The sequence below is a fragment of the Camelus bactrianus genome, chromosome 10, assembly GCF_048773025.1.
Source record: "Camelus bactrianus isolate YW-2024 breed Bactrian camel chromosome 10, ASM4877302v1, whole genome shotgun sequence".
Classification (NCBI taxonomy): domain Eukaryota; kingdom Metazoa; phylum Chordata; class Mammalia; order Artiodactyla; family Camelidae; genus Camelus; species Camelus bactrianus.
In genome coordinates, this window is record NC_133548.1 from 14,586,805 (window position 1) to 14,605,003 (window position 18,199).

The 18,199-nt window shown below is 36.6% G+C and overlaps 1 protein-coding gene across 4 annotated transcripts in view; it reads right to left on the reverse strand.

Moving 5' to 3' along the window:
* The window catches only part of CSTPP1 (centriolar satellite-associated tubulin polyglutamylase complex regulator 1), a 173,918-nt gene that overhangs the window by 145,427 nt on the left and 10,292 nt on the right, over positions 1-18,199 (reverse strand). The window lies entirely within an intron of this gene.

Here is an 18,199-nt window from a genome sequence, read left to right on the forward strand (position 1 = left end):
TTCTTAGGTTCATCCATACAGCTATGAGCAGTTGCTCATTAATTCTCACTGCAGCGTTAATATTCCATTATTGAACATGCCACGATTTATTTATCAATTTCCTTGTTGACAGCAGTTTTTTCAGTTTCCAGTTTGGGCCTATTATGAATGAAGTCACTATGTGCACTCTAGCAAAAGTATTTTAGTAAATTTATGCCTGCATTTCAGTTAGTTCTATGCCTAGAAGTAAATGACTGAGCCATAGGGTATGAGTATATTCAGCTTTAGCATATACTGCCAAAGAGCTTCTCTGGTTTGCAGATGGCAGCCTTCTTGCTGCATCCTCATGTGGTGAAAAGACAGATTATCTCCTTTGTGTCTCTTCTTATAATCTCATGATGAGGGCTCCACCCTCATGACCTAATTGCTTCCCAAAGGCCCCACCTCCAAATACCATCACATTGGGGATTAGAGCTTCTACATAGGAACAGGGCATAAGAAAACTTTCAGGTGATGAAAATGTTACATATCATAACTGAGGTGATGATTACATGGCTGTATACATACATCAAAGCTTATTAAATTTTACCCTTGTAATTGGTGATTTTTATTCTATTGACTCCCCACCTATTTCTACTTAACCATCATTTAAGAGCACCTAGGGTCAAAAACAAACAAACAAACAAGAAACAATTAACCCAGTTGTAAAGGAAAGTCATTTTTAAAATACCCTTGTGATTAGGTACTTTTAAATTATACTCTCCTTATCTCTAATTTTATTGCATTGTAGCTTGAGGATGTTATATATAATTTCTGCCTTTTATTAACCAAAAACTTCTTTGTCCTGTGTATACGATAAATGTTCACAAAAGATCCATATATCTTTAATTCTCAAAATTTTCCATTTAGTCTTTTCCTAAGTGTTTTAATTTTATCTTAGTGTTTATAATGTCAGATTTATCAAAAAGAGATACTAATTATACTTTCTTCCAAAGTGAAGACAAATAAAATAATATACCTAAATGTACTTTGTAAATAATAAAGCACTGCACAGTATCAGTTATTTATGTTTTGATGACAGTCTAATTCACTTAAATTTAACATAATATTTGTTTAATTTATGCTTCATTTACTTATTCATTCAAACATTGTATGGAAAATCTAGTACACGCTAGGCACTGGGAAAAATGAAAACAAACAGAACCATTTTTTTTTTTTTGTCCATCAGGAGACTAACAAGCAAACTGAGAACTACAGTATAGTAAAAACTATAGTAAAGGTGTACCTTTAAGATGGAAACCTAGTCCAAACAGAAATAACCCAAAAAAGTCTATTTGGAAGAGGAGAGAGTTGAGGTGAACCCTGAACAAGTAGGAACCCATCCTAATATTCATATAGAATCTCAAGGGACCCTGAATAACCAAAATAATCTTGAAAAAGAACAAAGATGGAGGACTCATCCTTCCAAATTTCAAAAGTTACTACAAAGTTACAGGAATCAAAACAGTGTGGTACTGGCATTAAGATAGACCAAAAAAACCAAAAACCAAAAAAACAAAAAAACACCAATGGAATAGAACAGAGAGCCCAGAAATAAACCCTCATATAAATGTCAAAGGATTTTTGACAAAGTTGCCAAGACTATTCAACAGGGAAGGGCAGTCTTTTCAACAAGTGGTGATGGGAAAGGGGATCTAAATACAAAATGAATTCAAAATGGATCCAAGACCTACATGTAAAAGCTAAAACTATAAAACTGTTAGGATAAAAAAATAGGTATAAGTCTTTGTGACTTTGGTTTAGATAACAGTTTCTTAGACATAACACTTAAGCATAAGCAACCAAAGGAAAAAAAATAAAGAAATTGAACTTCATAAAAATTTAAAACTTTTGTGCTCCAAAAAACACTATCAAGAAAGTGAAAAGAAAACACACATAATGGAAGAAAATATTTGCAAATCATATATCTGATAAGAGTCTATCTAGTATCCAGAATATGTAAAGAACTGTTACAATTCAACCCAACTGAAATAAAAAGACAACCCAACTGAAAACAGGCAAAGCATTTGTATAGACATTTCTCAAAAGAAGACATACCAATGGCCAATAAACCCATGAAAAGATGCTCAGTATCATTAGTCATTAGGGAAATACAAAGAAAACCTCAATGAAATGTCACTGTACACCTCCTGGAATAGCTAAAATAAAAAGGACAAATAATAACAAATGTTGGAAGTGATGTGGAGAAATTGGAATCCTCACACACTGCTAGTGGGTAAAATGGTGTGGCCACTTTGGAAAACAGTTTGGCAGTTCCTCAAAAAGCTAAATATAAAGTTTCATATGACCCAGCAGTTCCACTCCTAGGTATATACCCAAAAGGAATTTAAATAGGTGTTCAAACAAAAACTTGTACACAGCTATTCATAGCAGCCTTATTCATAGTATCCAAAAAGTGGAAACAATCCAAATGCCCATCAATTGATGAATGAGTAAACAAAGTGGGTATACCCATATAACCAAATACTATTTAGCCATGAAAAGGAATGAAGTACTAATACATACTGCAACATGGGTGAACCATAAAGGCATCTAAGTGAAAGAAACCAGACACAAAAGATCACATAGGATATGATACAACTGTTTATATGAAATGTCCAGAACAGGCAAATCCAGACAGCAAATAGATCAGTGTTTGCCAAGAGTTGGGGATAGGGGAAAATGAAGGATGACTACCAATTGGTATAGGTTTTTGTTTTGGGATAATGAAAATGTTCTGGAATTAGATTATGGTGGTGGTTGCACAATCTTGTAAATAGACTGAAACACACTGAATTGTATAATTTAAAAGGGTAAATTTTAGGTTATGTTAATTATATCTCAAAAAGGAAGGCACACTCATAAAAACAAAGAGTTAAAGAGGGTAGAAGATAAGAGATGTCAAGAAAATTCTGAAAGATGGAAACGGACAAACAAGTAATAACTATTGTAGTAGACTAAAAGAAGCTAAAACTTAAGTGGCTGTATTAAAAGAAAGATAACAAGAAGTAAGCCCACCCTCTTACATAATACCAGAAAGGCTTAGGAACTATACAAGAACCTCTGATGGCATGGGTATAAAGAAAAGTAAAAACAGAAAGTTGGTGTTATGGACTGTATGGTGCATGCCCCAAAATTCATATGTTGAAGCACTAACCCACAGTGTAGCTGTATTTGGAGCAAAAAAGTAATTAAGGATAAATGAGTTCAAAAGGGTGGGGCCCTGAGCCAAAAGGATCAGTGTCTTTATAAGAAGAGATACTAGAGAGCTCCCCTACATAACATGTACAAACCGAGAAAAGCCAAGTGAGCACACGGATAGAAGGAGACTATCTACAAGCCAGGAAGAAAGTCATTACCAAAAACCAAGCCCTGCTAGACCTTGATCTTGACTTTGCAGCCTCCAGTACTGTGAGAAAATTAATTTCTGTTGTTTAAGTCATACAACTTGTGATCTTTCATTGTGGCAGCCTAAGTTAACTAATATAGTTGGGTGAAAAACCTACATAAGAAGCAGTTATATTTCTAGATCCTGTCCCCAACCTTACATAGCAAAGTTACTATCCTTCCTTCACTCAGATATTGATATTAAAGGTTTATTCTCTACTAAGGGGCTGAATCACTAGGACATTGAACATGGGCACATCAAGAACAGCTGAAGATAGAGATGCTCAGATGATTACATTAAAGTCTACCTACTGATCTGTAAGACCCTCCCCTGCTCAGCACTTAAACAGATATCCAAGAAGCACCAGAAGCTTTAGGAAAGCTTCTTTTATGAAAAACACATCAAAAATAACAAACAGAAATAAAGAAACTCAGAAGAAAAAGAAAACTCAGGAGACTTACACATAAGCAAAAAACCAAACCAAACCAAAACACAAAACAAAACAAGAAAAGAAACACCACAATTAATATTCTCAGAAAGGCAAGATAAAATCTTGTATTCATGAACTCATAAATAAAAATAAGTGAATAGAAATTTAAAATATAATAGTAGATATTTTTAGAACTCAACAGAATTGGAAAGGTCAAACATACTCACATAAAATACAACCAAAAAAATATGGCAAAGAAGAAAGGTAAGAAAATTAGAGCATGAATCCATAAGGTCCAATGACTGAGTAAAAACAGTTCCAGAGATAGATATGAGAAAATGTCAAATATACAATTCAAGAAAACTCAGAATTGTAGGATATAAACTTCCACACTGAAAGGGTCTCAAGACAATGAATGAAAGAAGATCCAAGCCAATGGACATCTTGAAGAAATATCACAAATCTGAACGGCATTCAAATTCTCAACAGCAATATGGAAAGCTAAAAGATAAGAGAGAAATGCCTTTAAAATTCTAAGGGAAAATTATCTCCAACGTAGAACTTTATACCTACACCAACTATGAATCAAGTGTAAAGGTAGTACAAAGACATTTTCAGGGCCACAGGATGCTCTAAATTTTATTTTGCACGCACCCTTTCTCAGAAAGCTACTGGAGGATGCAACCTAACAAAAGCAAGGCATACATAAGGAAAAAGGAAAACAGAGGCTTCAGGAAATATGGAGTATAACTTGAAGCAAGTAATATCCATGATAGGGATAAAGGATTTAGAGAGCAACCAGGCCAGATTGGAGCAAGAGGACCAATCAGGTGAGGGAGTACTCCAGGAGAGTTATCTTGAAGAAAATAAACTGAAATTTAGAGAATACCTGATGTTCCTGCATGAACTAAGAGGAGACAACACTTTGGTTGGAAAGTTTGGGAAGAAATTAGAGATAAGTTCATAGGAAATCAACCAAAGACAAGGTAATGATTAACTCCAGAAAAGAAAAAAAAAAACTATTAAAAAAGGGAAATGTAATCATAGTATACAGACAAGACTAATGTATACATACCTTTTCTTAGTGATAACAAACACTGAATATTGACTTAACCAAAAATCCTAATTTTGGGGGGAGGAAGGGAAGTTAAATGGTATAAAAGCACTAAATCCATCATAAGAAGTCATTTGATAACATCTAAAACTGAAAAACCAAGAAGAGCAGTGTAAGCAAGTTATTTAAAAATATGCAGCAGAATATCAACAGACATACTGAAAAAATTTGTAAGTAGTTTCCTCTGAGGAGTTGGATTTGGAGGTGAGAAGTTTGTGGGTTATGGTACTGCTGTGTTTTATTAAAACTTTTATAAATCTATTTGATGGATAAAATTCTGTAGCTAATAAAAATAAATATTAAATTAAAATTTTTTGTTCTTTTTGGATTCCCTCTCTTTACCCATTATTTGCAACATCTTGTTTTCCTAGAACAGTTTTTCAGTTGTTTCATCTAATTATTACTTTGTAATATTTTTGTATTTTCTTCTTTTACAATTTACATAGTCAACTTTGTTCCTGTTAATATTCTTTGTTGCTTCTTTTTTTCAAAGAATTTATGTATCCTTACTTCAAATATCTTAATGCTGTTCAGAATTTTTGTACTTGTCTCTAGTTGAGCTATTTTCTTTCCCACAGCAAGTAATATAAATTTTCTTTGTTCTCTTATAACTTTCACTTTTGTTTCCCTAACTCCAAGGAGATAACCTTGAATCTTATTTCAAAGACAAAGACGAGGTGGTCAGGTAAAGAACATCAACCTTCAGCTCCATTTCTAAGTAAGCTCCTTCACTGTCCTTACTATCTGTCTCTGCTGTTCAAATACACTTACTTCTTGTACAGCCAGGATTTCTTTCTTTTTCTTTTTTATTGATACATAATTGACAGACGACATTATATTAGTTTCAGGTGTACAACACAGCGATTCATATTGGGATATATTGTGAAACAATCACCACAGTAAATCTAGTTAACATCCAGCATCACCACACACAGTTACAATTTGTTTTTCTTTGTGATGAGAACTTTTAAGATCTACTCTCTTAGCAACTTTCAAATATACAATACAATATTATTAACTATACTCACCATGCTGTACAATAAATAAATCCCCATGATTCATTTATTGTACAATTGGATCTGTACCTTTTTCCAACCTTCACCCATTTCACCTACCCTCCAACCCCCACCTCTGGCAGCCACCAATCTGTTCTCTGCATCTGAGTCCAGGGTTTTTCATGATATTAAATATTAAGTACATATTAGTGAAATCATATGGCATTTGTCTTTTTCTGTCTAACTTATTTCACTTGACATAATGTCCTCAAGGTCCACCTATGTTGTTGCAAATGGCAGGATTTCTTTCCTTTTTATTGGTAAATAATATCCTTGTAGACTTGTTTTAAGACCATTTTGGGACTAGATTTCTCACATGGAAATTCCTGCTAATTGAGAAAAATCTTGCTAATAAATTGCTTTCAAATATAATAAAATGTTTGTCCACACTAAATGTAACAATAAAAGTGACATTATATTATGTTTTATAAATACATAATTAAACCTTTACCCATACTTTAGGGTCAATAAATATTGTTTAGGTATCAAATATTTTCAAAGATCTCAAAACAGCTTACAGATTAGGCATAATGCCTATAGAGCCAAATGGAGAAATACGGCCCTGATTCCCACCTCTGAAAACAACCTTGCACCTCTGCTCTTGATCCAGGAATTCCCTCCCACCTCTTTTGAGAAAGCATTCCATCATTTAATCATCCTGTTCTTCTCCTGGATCTCCCCTCCTTCCTACAATGGCTCCCTTTCCATCAGCTGATAAACATACACATCTAAAAACTTAAAAACAACAATAAACTCTCCCTACTCTTGCTATCACCCCCTCTCCTCCTGCCCCAACCCACCAAGTTTCTGGAAACAAACCTAGCCTACCTATTTTCTCAGTTCCCTCACCCTTCCCATTTACTCTTCAATCCAGGAAAATCTGGCATCCTGCCACACTACTCCACTGAAACTTCTCACCTAATGCCACTAGCAATCTCTTTTGCAGCTCTTATCATATTTGACCTCTCTGAGGCCACTGATATCACTGAACACTCCCTGCACCTTGAAACTCATTCCTTCCCCGGTTTCTGTGGCACCACCTTTTCCTTGTTCTTCTAAATCTCTTACCAACTATTCTCAGTGGAGGAAGATAAATATCTTTATTGTAAAACTAGTTCTCTGGAGACAAGGTTTAGATTCCTATAATGGGTCTCTAACTCCCACTCAAAAATTTTTTATTTGGCAGCAAAGTAAGCCCCAACACCCAGCAACCAACACAATAATAAAGAACTAAAACCCTAACATTACATTGCTCACTAAAGTGTAGAAAGAGACCTATTCTGATTAGTTGGAAATGTTTACAAAGGACAAAGTGATATAAGAGAAGTGACAGGAGACAAAGAGTTAAGAAAGAAAATAATAATAAAAAGGGAGCAACCAAGCTCAGTGGTAGCACAAGACAGAAGAGTGGAGAGCAGAGATAAGGGATAAAATATCTAAGAGGTAGAGGAAGGCGAGGAAAAGTCAAACACCCATGGTACATCTGTGCTTTGCTTCTGAATAAGGGCAAGCAGCTACCAACAATTCAACCACCCTGAGTGGGAGAGACATCTCCCCTGCACATACAAGATATGGCAGATTACTGTTGCACCCCCCAAATATGCGCTCCTATTCTTCTTATACACGATTGTCTGGTTGGACTTCAATTCTCAGGCTCCAGTGCAATTAGCTGGGGTTTTAGATTAAGTTCTCACCTATGAAATGTGAGCACAAGTGATGGTTCCGATGTCTGCCTTACTTTGCTTAAAAGGTGTTTGCCCTGGACTCATTCCTTCCCCTTTTCCATTCTGTAACTAGAAATGGCTACAACTGAGATGTCCTCGGAAACCCAGTGTTTCAAACGGCATGGCTGCCCTGCTCGCCTGAAATCCTACGATGGTGTCCTAGAGGAGATCCTGTCTTTCACCTCTGGGACTTGGATTAAGTTAGAGAGAAATAAAGTTCTCTCTTGTGTGAGCCATCGCACTGGCAAGGGTGGCATCAGTGGGGGATCTTTTTACAATTGCTGCTCAACCATCACCCTGAGAGATCAGTGGCACAAAATCCCATAAAGTACAAAACCTCAGGGTACCTCAACAGTTTACTGACCTACTAGGAAACACTGGTCTGGAAAGAGGAGAGTTTTAAGCATGGGGGAAGTTCTTATCATTAACTAATAGCTATAAAATCAGATTTAACTGACATGGATTGAGTGGCACCTAAGCCACTAAATTTAGAATCAGAAGAACTAGAGTTAAATCTTAGCTGCACTATCTGCTGTCTATATAAACGATGGAAATTTTACTTAAGTTCTCTGAGTCCCCGTTTCCTAACATCCACCCTCATGAGTAAATGTCACAACATGTCTATAGTACAATATAATAAATGATGTTTAAAATAATGATACCATATCATCAAGAAAATGTAAAATTATGTTCTGTATATTATACCAAAAAGTCCAGGGAAAATATCACATGTTCTGAAGAAATTTCTATTAAAATACTAGTTCGTTAATATTTTATGAACTTTATAGGGACTGAAAAGGAAAGAGAGCCTTAAGAAGTAGGACCTGAGAGCAAACTAGCTAACAACACGGGCTTTAGAGTCAGATAAACCTCACTGAAGCTTCACCTCCACATTTACTAGCTTGGTGACCTCGGGCAGGTTACATAACCTAAATTTCAGTTTCCTCATGGAAAACTGGGGATCAGGCTGGTACCTATCTTACAAATATCTTGTAAGGACTGAATGATATTGCTGCCTATCTCCAGACCTCCTGGATATAAGAATGACTACAGCTGGGATACCAAGAACATCTATTTGAATATATTTCCAACTTAAGACAGAATTTGGGGGGCTGTACTACTTAGAAGTTGGAATAATATTTATGTATAAAGGAAAATGTAAGAGAAATAATCTCTGGTAATGGTTAAGAATTTAAATGAAATAGTGTTTCCCATTTTGTGACATCTAATAGAAAATGAAATCTGGGAAGTGAAGTTACCTAAATGCTACTATACTTGGAAACAAAAGATGAAATTCTAAACTGGAAAATTAACCTGAGGGGTCTTCTCGGGTTGTGTTGCCTAAAATCTTATGAAAATACCAACAAAAATGGAACCAGGGATGTCAGTGATAATTTTGTCATTTAAAAATACAAATTATTTTCTGGTGTTCCTTCTCCTCTAAAGATAACAACCAAGGCTGTTTTTATTACTTGGCTGAGTTTAAGAACTTTCCAGTTAAGGAACCCAATGTCAGGTCCTTCAACAATAATTATTTTCTCTTAGCTACTAAGAAATGATAAGAAAAGTTCACAGTGTGAGACAAATCAATCACTTCTTTTCCTTATAATTTTGTTTCTTCTTTAGAAACATGAGATCAAAACCAAATATTTACTGGAAGAACAAAGGTCAAAACAGTGCCTACCTATGTCCAGACATGGCAACAGAGATAAGCAAGACTCCAAAGACTATTCGTAGGCATAACCTTGAAGAGAAAAAAGGCAGGGCCATTCTTCCTGGAGACCTAACCTATTTTCTTCTACCTGTATTTTCACTATCCTCTACCATGCCAGCCCTTGAAGATAAGGCAAATGACTGATGGCATATGTAAGACTTTATAAGTTAATTATGTGCACAAGTATCAGGTTTGGAGGTTTGCAGACTACCAAGAAAGACAATCAATTTTAGGTCTCATTAAATAGTTTACATTAAGATACTTGACATATATTAATTAATTCATCCTCTCAACCTCCTGTGCGGTAGCTTTTATCAACTCCATGTGTTGGGGAAATTTGATCAAGGAGAAAAATAATGGTATTTTCTATTTACAAAACACTTCTCTTATAAAGAGCTCGACATGTTTATCTTCTCAATCTTCTAACATTCCTGTGAGGTAGGTGGTAATATTTTCTTTTCTTATATGTAAAATGCTATGGCTTAAGGAGCTTAATGACTTACATGGTAGTGTGTATTTACCCATTAACTACAACATACTGCTTGGGATTAATACTAGACCATGGACTCAAGTCTGAGCTGCACATGATTCAAAAGTGTCAAGCTTCTAGTTTTCTCTACAGCCATCTTTCAACACCTCACATTCCAAAAAAGACTGGGGTTATGCTTGCTGTTCAAGCTCATGTGCTTGCTGTTTATAAAGCTTATTATCATTTCTCTAAACTGGACTATTTAAGTTTTGCCTAAATGCCTGAAAGCTAAGTTATTTTTTTGTTTACTGTCTGTGCACTAGTATTGTAAATGATGTCATCAGGAATGTACAAAACTCTTCAACAAAGCTTCAGGGCCAATAAAAGCAACTCACTTGGGGAAGAGTGTGTTTCTTCTTCTTCCCCAACCCCCGCCCCCCCCCTTTTTTTTTTGAAGTAGGCATCACACAAAAAGATGACTCATTAAGCCCAAAAGAGTTGACTGTGCCATGTAAGGGCTTCTTATGCAGCCTCCACAAAGAGACCTGAGTGGCAGCATAAGGCCTCCTCTTCTGTGCATTTTCCTCCAGGCAGAATGTGCATTTGTGTGGCTACATACACAATTATAATCTCCCCTGAAAGGCAACTCCTTCCATATGACAGGCTGAACAGTGGCCTGAGTGCTAGCCTCATGTTGCCAGTGCAGTTAACATGCTGAAATACCAGACACATTTAATCTCTCCTTTCTGAAAAACTAAGATAGGACAGAAGAAACGAAGCTGGAAAGAACTCTGCACAGAGAGGAGGCCAGCCCAAGCGCCCTAACTCACTTTCTCAAGGGCTGAGCTTCTTTGTGTGTTGCCTACTTATGTGTCAATTTGCAGGACTTTAGGGCATGAGAACCATGGAGCCGAGTCGTTCTGGCAGCCTCTCCATTTGACAAGCAAAGCCAGAGACATGTGGCCTTTTGGTACATTTCACATTCAAAAGTGTTATTGTTTCAAGCATGCCTGTTTTAAAATATATAATTTTCCCATTTAGCGCACATGTTGTATGTAAGTTGGTCACTGGAGTTCTGCCACATGATTAAAAAAAAAAAGGCAAGGCCTCTAATGCAGCCCTACCCCTGCCAGATACCTCTGCTTACGGGGGGCCAGAGAGGCCATCCCAGGTGAGAGAAGTCTGAATTTAACAAACACCTGTATGAAGGACTGGGCACAAACAGATTTCTGTCCAAGATTATAGAAACCAAAGCTTGTGTTTTATCACAATTACCTGTAATCTCCAGGCCAGATAATAGTATTAACAAGACCTTGAGCTACACAATAGGACAGCTGGAAAAAGGCTCTTACTCTCTCCAAAGAACAGCACTTTTAAAAAGCTAATTCAAGGAAGAAAAAGAAAGGGCTCTGAAAGTGCCTTCTCAAACAATATTTACTTTTACTGGGTTCCTGCTAATCAAACAAAACTTAGTCAAAAGCTTTTATGAAAAATACATTGGATGATTTCAGCAGTAATTACTTTGTTTAAAGAAAGGTGCTTAAAAGAAAACATAGCTAATGGGATCAGTAATTTGGGAAGTTCAGATGTGTCTGGGAAAATCCCTCCTCTCTTTGATAAATCATTAAAATTCTGCTCAGAGAAATGTGTTTTGACTTGAAATTCCTATCATAGACTGAGCTATTTCCTAAGGCCCGTAGGGAAGTAGTTCAAGGGCATCCCAACACAGAGGACCCAGGGATCAGTTGACAAGGGTAATTCCAGTCTTAATCAAAGCATACTACTCTGCTCAAATGAAGACAGGATCTCAAGGAGATGCCCCAAAATTGTATAAAATTTCCTTCCTTCATAAAATACCATTTTAAAAATGGATTAAATCTTACTGTTGTGTAACCAAAACAAAGAAAATATGGTATCAACCAAGAAACTAAATTTACTCATTTAGCAAACGTTGTACTTCTGCAAATAATAGTGATCCTCAACTTTTGGACAGCATTAGGAGGAACAATTTTGATCAGTCATCCTTTATTTGTCCATGGAAGGAGGGGGAAAAAAGCCTAGTGTCTCTCACACAGTAGGAATTCAATAACTACTTGTTGAACTGGATTCCTTTCTCCTATTTGAAAAAAAAAATCATTCTGTTACTTAAAGCAGACTATTCATTTAACAACTGAGCACTTAACTTGGGCCAAGCACTGTGCTAGATTTTGGAAATACTGAGAGAATAAGTCTGCCCTTACAGCTTACATTTTAGTAAGAAACAGACCATAACAATATGCAAATAGATAGGCAAGATAATTGTGGTAAGTGTTAAGAAAGACATAAACAGGATGATGAACTAGAGATAAGCTAATGGATCACTAGTCTCTCCTGATCTACTATTACCACTTTTTAAAACTTTAATTACCTATTCAGCTTCCTAAACTTACTCATTTACCAAATGTGGTATTTAAAACAAATACAAGTGATTCCCAACTTTTGGACAGCATTTGGAGGAAAGATTTTAAGATTACTTGAATACATAAATAATAAGCAAGTTAAAAAATTTACAGAACTATTTTTAAACCCAAGAATGACACTGACTTCATCCATAATCAGTTATCCTGGAGAAATGGGGGTGGGTGAGGGTCAACAAACAACATGCCTTAGAATGCACCCACTCTTATCCTCCAACAAAAAGATATTGATCACATTTATTAAGTAGCTTATAGAATCCTTGGAAAGGTGAAAGAAACAGAGTCTAGGCTGAACCTCCAGGAACAACTCCCAAAGGCACATCCCAGAACTGGGCCACCTAGGGAACTGCTCTGCCCCTGCCATGACCAGCAGTGACAGTGTAATAAACTGCTGACCAAACTGGGAAAGCACTAAGATACCTGCATACATACAGTTCACCCACTCTGAAACGGCACTTACTACATGGTCATTTGGTGTTACAATCATTTATCAGTATGTCCCATCTCCCATCTATGGCATAAGTTCCTATACAGAGGGACACTTTATATTCATGCTTTGCTTTATAGAGGGAAGGTATTCAGGAAGGAAGAAAGAAAAGAACAACTAGGAAGAAAAGAAAGGAAGGAAAAGGGAGGAAAAATAAAGGAAAGATGATATTGTGAATTACTATTTAAGGGACCAGTTTTATACATTATAAACCTAGTTTCCAAAGATTTAGGAGGTCAGTGTAACATCCATAATATTATTTCTTCTCCTTTCTGAAACAACCCAAGCACTCTAAAGTCCTAAGAGTATTTCTGTTAACTTGTAAATAGCAATGTTCCCTAGCACAGGGTTGGGTTTGGAAGGTTCACTAATTATATTCAAACAAAAATAAGTTTGCTTATCAGGATTCATCCAAAAGCAGAAAAAGAAACTCTGTCTGGCCGTAAGACAAGTAAATATCATGTTCTATGATATCAGCAAGTGCAAAAAAAAAAAAAAAAAAAGGATTAGTAACACTTAAGAATCTCCAGCATAGAGTCACATGTTAGAACCTTTGCTAAGGCTTGAAGAAACTCTCTTAACCTCATGACTGAAGGGACTATAACAGTGACTGTTAGATGTTGTCTTAGTCCAGGTTCTCTGAGAAGCAGACAACAGGACAGGATCAGACATGCAAGAGATATACTGGGGGAAAAGCCCAGAGGGGAAATGGAGAGGGAGCTGGAAGAGGCTGGGAGAGCTGACAGACCACAATGCAGGTTTGACCCTTGTAAAGAAGAGACAGAGACTGAGAGTATTAGAGTGCAGTACAGTGGGAGTCCTCAAGCCAAAGTCACCACCAGAGAAGTCACATTTCTCATAAAAGTGGGTCTCTCCACCCAGTCATCTGCTGGGAGCAGCCTATGGGAAGTGTGACCTCAGCGTGAACAAGCTGTTGGATTGAGAGCTGGGGTTGGGAGGCAGTTCCCCTCCTTTCCCATCCCCGTAGGAGATCTGAGAGGCACAATTTCATGGCTGCCACAGACATATTATATATTTTTATAAAAGCATAGCAATAATAATACCAGCTAATCTTTATTGAGTACCTACCCAGGTGCCCTAAAAGGAAAGATATCTTACTCATCTTTGTATATCCTCTTTTCATAATGTAGGTACAGTATAGCAGCCAGGCATTGCTCTAAAATGTATTGCTTACATGTACAGGGTAAGTTCTATTATTATCTACATTTTGCAGATAAGGAAACTAAAGCACAGAGAGGTTAAGTAACTTATTCAAGGTCACACAGCTACCCAAAGTACAAAGATTATTGTCATTAAAACTCTCCTAAGTGGCTTCTTTTTAGAAGCCACTGCTTGCCTGCCTTTGAGAGATGAGTCCAGTGGCAAGAGAGAACTGGAATTTTACTATTCCCTAATTCATCCTGGCTCCTAGGATGCCCCCTCCTGGTAGAAATGTTAAATTAAGCCCCTGGAGTCACCTGTACTTACTGCAAAATCCATGTAACTTTTGCATGCAGGTCTACACAATCGTTGGAGCCTCATTTTTGGAGCTGCTCGGGGTATTCATAGCATGGAGTTTAACAATGTGGACTCTGGAGTCAGGCTGCTGGATTAGAATCCTGCCTCCAGGACTTACTAACTAGTAATTTAACACTTTTGCGCTGCAATTTCCTCATATGTGAAATGGAGATAAAAACTGAAATTATTTTCATGTGCATTAATATATGTAAAGCACTTAAAATGTTACCTGGTACATAGTAAGTGCTTAATAAGTCTTAGTTATTGTTGTTAGTGGCTCACATTGGGGTACTCTGAAGTCAGATTATTCATATTCAGTTTAACACATATGTATGTATACATGCCTATATTGTGAAAGGCAGATATACAATGATGAGTGAGATATAATTCCTGGTCTCAGGAAACTTATTTGCAACTAATGAACCGTTTAAGAGCTTCATTCTTAAAAGGGAAGCAAAATTCACTGCCCTTTGTGGGCAGCAGATGTTTTGGTTTATTTTTATCTCCTTGGTAGAGAGGGAAAAACAAGAATGGAATCTGATAAACCTGGGTTTGAATCCCTTCTTTGCTATGCATCATCACCTATGTGGCTTTGCACAAATCAATTATCCTTTCTAAGCCTCAGTTTCTTTATTTGTAAAATGAGGAGATACTATTAATAACTACTAAATAGGACTAATAATAATACCTACCTTATACGGTGGCTGTGAAGATTCAATGCGTGAAGGCACAGTGCTAGGTATATATGAAGTGCTCAAAAACTATAGCTTAAAAATAACTATCCAGTTTACTGTGATTCCTCTAAAAGTACAGTCTCCAAAGAAGACTCTGATTTCCTAGAGTTATCTATTATGCCAATCCACTACCAACCTTAGTGAGAATAAGCAGTTTCCATAGAAACAGAAGAGGCAAATTGGAGCATGAGAAAGCATGCACCTCACCATATTAGGTGGGGTAAAATAATAAACCTCACACCCTCATGCTTATACTCAGGTCAGCATGTAGGTGGTGTGTTTTGCAAACCTGGGACCAGAACAGGCTGCCCTTCGGCTCTGGAGAGCTCTCCACACCCAACCAGACACACAGACACACCTCAGCCTCTGGGAGAAGCTTCCCATAAGTAGCTTTCATAAGACTGGAAACTGTTCAAGGGCTCTGTATTTATTTCATCTCCTTACCAGACTCTCTCTATTCAGGCCTGGGCATTAACACAGTTTCTATCACTCCATTCTGATGACTGAAGGCATGAACATCATTCAGCTGATTCTGTAATGATGATCTTAAGATCCCAAACCATTCCAGGCCATGATTACAGGTTCCTAATCCACAAAGTCAGTGGGGAATGGATCAGTTTACCCAACAAGATGAAAGATTGTTTTTTTCACTAGTGGTCAAAAAGGCAAATATAAGCCCTGGCTAGCAGGTAGAAAGGGAAATCTGCAGATATTCACTGAATAGGTATCCCTGCAATTTATACCATAATACTAAAAAGAGGTCTCCAGAGATACTTACCAAGGGATATTGAGCTTTCACTTTTCTGTTGCACTGAATACCTACAGCTTTCCTGTGTCTGAAATTTTCTTTTTTCTATATGTACTTTCTTCGCTAGGTCTACACATGTCAGTGACTATAATTTGATAAAAAGAAGAAGGGGGGAGGGAGGGAAGGGGAGGAGGGAAAGAGAAGAAAGGAAAAAGAAAAGAAAAGCCAGAAAACCTCCACAGGTGTTTAAGTTTTCAAATCAGAAAATACTTCATTAAACTACTAATGACCTCCCCCTGCAAAAAAAATTTCATTAATCTATATGGGGTGATTTTCAGTGGTCATTAAATTGAAGGTGAATGCTTCAAAACAGTAACAACATTCTTCTAAAAGAGACCAAACTGTGGTGGGTAGGGTTGTTCTCAACTAAAGACAAAGGCATTTCAGCAGAGTTGTGTGGTTTGACGAACCATGAGGAAGCCAGTGAGCAGTACGACCCTGCTTAGGGCAGTATGAATGTCCAGACAGTGACTGGGACAGAAAGTTAAGACACTTAAATGTGCAACAGAATCTGATGAAGCAATTTGTCCAGAGTTCAAAAATTTGGTAAATGGCTAGACACTAAAGCTTTTTCAATCAATCCGAAACTCTGATTCTGTTTATAGATTCGTTTTCAACATTGCCACTGGATTAGCCTTCCTGAAAAAGCCACTTACAGAGGAACCACCAACTTCTACTCACCAAAGCATCAATATATTAAATATGTCAAGCCTTCGACGCATATAACTTAAATATGTCAAAAAGGCAAACATTCAAGGAACTGAACAATGGACTAAGCTTTTCAAAACTTCATAGATTCATTAGTACTGGGTAAACAAAATACATAAAATCCTTAGCAAAAGTCTAGGCATTGTTAGACACTATTATTATTCATTGGATGCCAAATTATCTGTGATATAATTATGATATTTTGGCTGATTAATAAATGTTGTCAATTAATCTCTCTCTCCCTCCCTCTCCTCTCTCTCTCTCTATACACCTTTCAAAAACCAAATAGCCTTTAAACTTGGTGAAAAGATGCTCAACTTCATAAAAGAAATGCACATTAAATCTACCCTGGGGCTATTTGTCACTTACAGGTAGAAAATATCTGATGGTTTGAGTTTGATATTGTTTGTTGGAAAGATTATGCGGAAACAGGCATTTACTTACCTTGGTGGTGGCAGTGTAAATTGGTACAACCTCTGTGAAAGACAATTTGGCAATATCTATCAATATTTAAAATGCATATACACTGACCCACCAATCTCCCTTTGTGGAATTCATCCTTGCTGCTATATTAGTGATGGAACAAAATTGCAGGTTATTCAGTGGGGTATTTTCAGTAATAGCAAAAGGCTAAAAACAACATGTCTACCAATGAATAACTGGTCAAATAAATTATTTAAATACTATATTTATTATTTATGTTGCTAAAATTTTTTTAAAAGAATGAGAAAGCTCTCTACTGATACAGAAATCACTCTGAGGTATAGTAAATGAAAAGTGTATTCTCCCTTATATACATAATAAACTAAACTCTGGAAGGATACACAGGAAATCAGTAATAGTGGTTACTAGTAGGAGGCTGAGGGTGGATGGAAACTGGCAGATGGAGGGAAATGGGTTGGAGGAGACTTCTCACTGTAAACTTCTTTATATTTTGTAATCTAGTTTCCATATTACTAATTCAGAAATTTAAACTAGAACTGTTTTTCATTAAAAAAAAAAGTGCATAGAGGCTTTCCACTGTTATGGCACTGCTTTAATCTATTAAAAGTCTTGCAGATTTAAAAATATGTGTAGCATACATCCATACAATTGAATATTATTCAGTGATAAAAAGAAATGAGCTATCGAGCCAGGAAAAGATATGAAGGGGCCTTAAACGCGTATTTCTTAGTGAAAAAAAGCCAGTCTGAAAAGGTTACATGCTGTATGACTCCAACTATATGACATTCTGGAAAAGTAAAACTTGAGAGACAGTAAAAAGATCAGTGGTTGTCAATGGTTGGGGAACAAGGGGAAGGATGAACAGATAGAGCACAAAGGATTTTTAGGGCAGTGAAACTATTCTGCATGCCACTATAATGGTGTATACATGACATTATGCGTTTGTCAAAACCCATAAAACTACAACACAAAGAGTGAACCCTAATGTAAACTGTGGATTTCATTTAATAATAATATATCAATATTGGTTTATCAATTGTAACAAGATGGTTTTTTTGTTTGTTTGTTTTTTGGAGGGGAAGGTAATTAGGTTTCTTTGTTTTATTGGCAGTACTGGGGATTGAACCCAGGA